The 4988-nt window shown below is 42.1% G+C and overlaps 1 non-coding gene across 1 annotated transcript; it reads right to left on the bottom strand.

Moving 5' to 3' along the window:
• Positions 1-694: 694 nt before the first annotated feature.
• trnat-agu (transfer RNA threonine (anticodon AGU)) lies at positions 695-768 on the bottom strand. Its single transcript has one exon. It is a non-coding gene; the product is annotated as a tRNA-Thr (tRNA).
• Between the last annotated feature and the right edge of the window lie 4220 nt (positions 769-4988).

Raw genomic sequence — 4988 nt, 5'->3', positions numbered from 1 at the left:
GTGACACTGGGCCAGAGTAAAGCTCAGTTAATATGATCACCGAGTGGCTGGCTGGTGGATTTCGAACTCCTGAGCGACTGCACTGCGCAATTTCCAGATCCGCTTGGAGCACCAATCCCTTCAATTCATCACTTCCAGGGAGAATTCGATTCTCGGTTTCTTTTCCCTGAGCTTGGAGAGATCTTAAAAATTGAAAGCGACCAATATCAAAGCTAACCTCGTCACCGACATGCTCACAGATACAAAGTGGCCACACTCTGCTTCAGTGAGATGAAAGCCCAGAGCGGTTTCAGGGTCGAATGCAATTGTAAGCAAAGCTCGTTCAATGAAAGTGCAGGTCATTGATGTGCCTTTAAAGTCCTGATTGTTTGAACTGAACTTCTTCCGAAAGCGTTTGAGATTCAGGTGGAGTGATTTGGGGACTCCTTTTCCCTCTTTGCAAAAGTTTGAACCGCAGCTCAAGATCCAAAATCTAGGGTTTCTCCGGGGTATGAACCATCGAATCAATAATTGTACCACGACCTGAACGAGCGCAGAAACAAGAACGTGTCACGGACACATTCTCTGTGAGGGCTGTCCGTATGATGAAACGGCATTTCTGAAGAGACTTGCTGATCAGTTCCGTGTTTGGTCCTGAACAAAATACAGCACTGCATGCTTCTCAAATTCACGAAACACCATGAATTACAAAAAAAGGCACCGCTGGGAGTTGAACCCAGGATCTCCTGTTTACTGGACAAGCGCTTTAACCAACTAAGCCACGGTGCCAATTCACGGGGTTGTGTCCCACCTCCTCATTAATATCTTTCAGCTACACGCCACATTCTGTTGTGGGTTCAGACTGTTTTCTCTTTGTCGATTTCGCTTGCCAGTTTACGTGTGAATCCCGATACTGCCTGCATTTCAAGCTGTGTTTATCTTTCTGTGTCCATCAGTGCTTTGATACACGAATGAATATGTGTGCTTGTGTTTGTTTGTTACTTTAAATAAAAATTAGTGATGGACAATTCTCGCTCTGACACAGAAGAACTAATTAAGCAAATTTCACAGCGAAGTGTTGTTTATTGTGGTGCTGAAACTAAAAAAAATCGTAAACGGTGCAAAGAGGGAAAACGAGAAAAACTTGTGATTGAAATTAAGGACAACTTTCAAGGTTTTTACACGTATATTAAGAGACAGAAGGGTGACTAAGAGTAATGTGGGCCCTTAAAGACGGATGGAGGTTTTTTTTGTAATTGAAAATCAGGAAATGGTAGACTTGCTGGTCCTCACAGAAAGGCATGAGGACAATATACCACAGACAGAGGAAAACTGAAAATAAATCAAGGAGATTCAGTGTAAGTAAAATAATGGTAATGGAGAAAAAAATTAGACTAAAGATAAACAAATCTCCAGGACATAATGTTTACCACCCCAGGGGATTAAAAGCAATAGGTGAGGACATTGCACATGCTTTAGTCATGATCTTTCAAAACTCTCTTGATTCAGGAATTGTTCCACGGATTGAAAAATTTCAAATGTCATTCCATTATCTTCGAAGGGTAGGAGAGATAACGCAGGAAATTATAGACCTATTAGTCTGACGTCTCTTGTGGGGGAGTTACCAGTATCTGTCATTAGAGAAAGAATAACTGAGCACTTGGATAAACATGAATTGATCAGAGAAAGCCAGCATGGATTTGTAAAGTGTAAGGCAAGTCTAACAAAACTAGTTGAACTTTATGAAGATGTAACTAACGTAGTAAATAATGGAGTGTCTATGGGTGTTATATGTACATTGACTTCCAGAGGCATTCGATAAGGTTTAGCATCAGAGACTGTTAACAGAAATGAGAACATGTGGAATTCAAAGCAAACCATTTACATGGGGAGGGAGTTAGTTAGGAGGTAGGAGACAGAGAGTAGGGTTAATGGGTATGTACACAAATTGACAGGATTTGATTAATGGTGTCCCCCAGGGATCTGTACCGGCGAATCATCTTTTTATTATATGTATAAATGAGGTAGATAAAGGAATAGAGAGCCGTATATCCACGTTTGTAGAAGACACCAAGTTAGGTGACACAGTGAGTAGTGTAGATGAGAGCATAAAGTTGTGAAGGGAAATTATCAGATTAGGTGAGTTGGTAAAACTGTGGCAAATGGAGCTTACATAGAATTACATAGAATGTACATCACAGAAACAGGCAATTCGGCCCAACCAATCTATGCCGGTGTTAATGCTGCAGACGAGCCTCCACCAACCTCTCTTCATCTAACCCTATGAGCAAACCAGAATATTCCTTTCTCCTCCATGTGTTTATCTAGCTTCCTCGTAAATATCTCCAAGCTACTTGTCTTAACTACTCCTTGTGGTAGCGAGTTGCACATTCTAACGACTCTCTCGATAAATATGTTTCTCTTGAATGCGATATTTGATTTATTGATGACTATTATATTCATGGCCCTAAGTTTTGACGTCCCCACTCCCAAAAGTATAAACGCCTAATCTACATCTGACCTATCAAACCCTTGCATAATCTTAAAGTCCTATATCAGGTCACCCTCAGCCTTCTATTTTCTATAAAAAAGAGCCCCAGACTGTTCAAAGTTTCAATATGGGGAAATGTGAGGCCATCCACTTTGGCCCTGAGCAAGATAAATCAGAGTATTTTCGAAATGGTGAGCAGCTAGGAACAGTGGGTGAGCAGCGATATTGAGGGAAATCACGAAGAGTTGGCAAACAGGTGCAAAAATATTTTTAAAAGGCGAATGGAATGTCGGCCTTTATCTTAAGGGAGCTGGAATTCAAAGGGGTGGAAGTTATGTTACAATTATATCAACTCTGTTGAGACCACATTTAGAGTACGGCATTCAGTCCTGGGCACCTGACCCCAGGAAGGATATATTGGCCTTGCAGGAGGTGCAGCGCGAAAGACCAGAATGATACCGGGGCGAAAATGGTTACATTATGAGGCCAGGTTGCGTGGACAAGGCTTGAATTTCCTTGTGTATGGAAGATTAAGTGTTGATGTAATTCAGGTGTTGAAGGTGATTAAATAATCCAATGGTGTGTGAGTTGGTGCTGAATCGCTCCCCTTCAGTGAAGAGAGGGTCGGCAGACACCTGGCAGACACGGCTCGGAACGGGACTCGCTTCTCTCCGGCGGCAGCGGCTGGTTCAGTGAGATCACTCTGTGTGCTGCTTTTATTCCGCCTCCCGCACTCTGGGAGACCCTCGGAGGTCGGTCCTCATTTTTCTCTTATGAATCCGGCTCCATCCGTTTACTTTTGACGTGAGTGTGTCTGATCTCAAGTCAGTCAGAAGCGGGTGCAAATCACACCATGGGCACAGCGCCTCAGGGACTGGCGACTGGTTTTTTTATTGGTTGTTTTTAAGGACTAGGCTTTACAATGTTTGTATAATAATAATGATCAGAATTAAGTTTGATACAATGGAGATTTCTTCATTTATTTCCCATTTCCACCCTCACCAGTTTTATACAGTAACAGGTAACAATGTTTAAGGGATGTGATGTCCAGTGTTGGTGGAATCAGTGTAATTTAACTTCATACATTGAAGAATCTCATGTCTATCCCAGGCTCTTACCTTAGGTTTAGACCGTCACCTAGTTTAAAATCGGTCACTCACTGATATAAATAAACCAGTAACAACCCCGAAACCTCAGCGTGTATATTTGTTCCGATACTCAGTGAAGGTCCCAATTTCCACTGAAATTCTGAATCAGCAAATCCCAGAGACTGTTTCGGGCTTCACAAACTGTGAAACAGATTGTTCTAAAAGCCGGAAAGAGGGAAAAACTGAAGGTTGATATAAAGTGTTATACATTATCGCTTTCTGTTTCAGATTTACAATTTCTCTTTCTGTGTTACTGACAGGAGCGGCTATAACGGAGCCCAGTGACTGGGTAACGAGCTGCACTGAATCATTGTCCTGTGTTACAGACCGGCTCGTTAGACCTGTTCATTTCGTCTCATCTCATTGTCAGGAAACAGGAAATTACTGAAGTTGAGGCTGGTGAATAACAGCTCGAAATATCAATCCTCTCCACCATTGGGGACTGAGTCTTCCGAAAAACAGGGATTTTCACTCGTGCAAGTTTCATCCACGTATTCTGCTCTTCATTTCCCTGATCTGTTTGATGCGTCTTTCCCTTCAATTCACGACTCACAAGGAAAACTCGATTTTACAGTCGATTTTCGGGTCACATGGTGAGATTTTAAAAAATTGAAATCGACCCTTATCCACCCCAATATCGTCACCTACACGTTTGACGAATGCAAAGCGGCTTCAATCACGGTTTTGCTGCACAACTTGTTCAAAGATACTGTCGGTAATTGGAGGGTCTTTCAAGTCATGACACGAACATAACAGTTCGCACTGCCGTTTTCCGCAAGACGCTTCAGATTCATGTGGAATGATTTCGGTCTGGCGGTTAAATCCGTTCCCTCTTCACAAATCCGCGTTTGGACCCGTGTTTTTTTTTAAATATTTTTGATAACCGATACCAAATTGTTTTTACCTGTATTGTACATTTCAATATTATAGCTAAGCAGAGCACTTGAACTGCCACAGCTGTGACTTTGACTTTTCTCCCTCTCCTCTAGATCTCCCCGGCAACTGCCACTAACCACAATCTTCTGTCACACTTCTCCATCAGAAAGTTCCGTGCCTCAGTTTTCAAATGAAATCACGCCCATCTCTTCAGTCAAGACAGCCCAGAGAGAGTTTCTTAGTTTCAGCTCCCACTTTGCCCAAATCGTTCTTAAAGTACCATGAAAAAAATATCCTTCAGTTAATAATAATATGAATAAATGATCTTATCTTTTGGGGTTTTGTTTCAGATTCCACGGCTTTTAAAGTTCATTGCGGATATTTGACAAAGTGCATCCTGATTGGAGGCTTCTGTTTGTGAAAGATCACCAAGCGATAATTGAGAGACCGAGGATGAAGCTGTTTGACGGGAGCATTGATCCTCCGTCGCCGTA

Source organism: Heptranchias perlo, chromosome 20 (genome assembly GCF_035084215.1).
Source record: "Heptranchias perlo isolate sHepPer1 chromosome 20, sHepPer1.hap1, whole genome shotgun sequence".
Taxonomy (NCBI): Eukaryota; Metazoa; Chordata; class Chondrichthyes; order Hexanchiformes; family Hexanchidae; genus Heptranchias; species Heptranchias perlo.
This window is presented reverse-complemented; position numbering and strand designations above follow the sequence as displayed.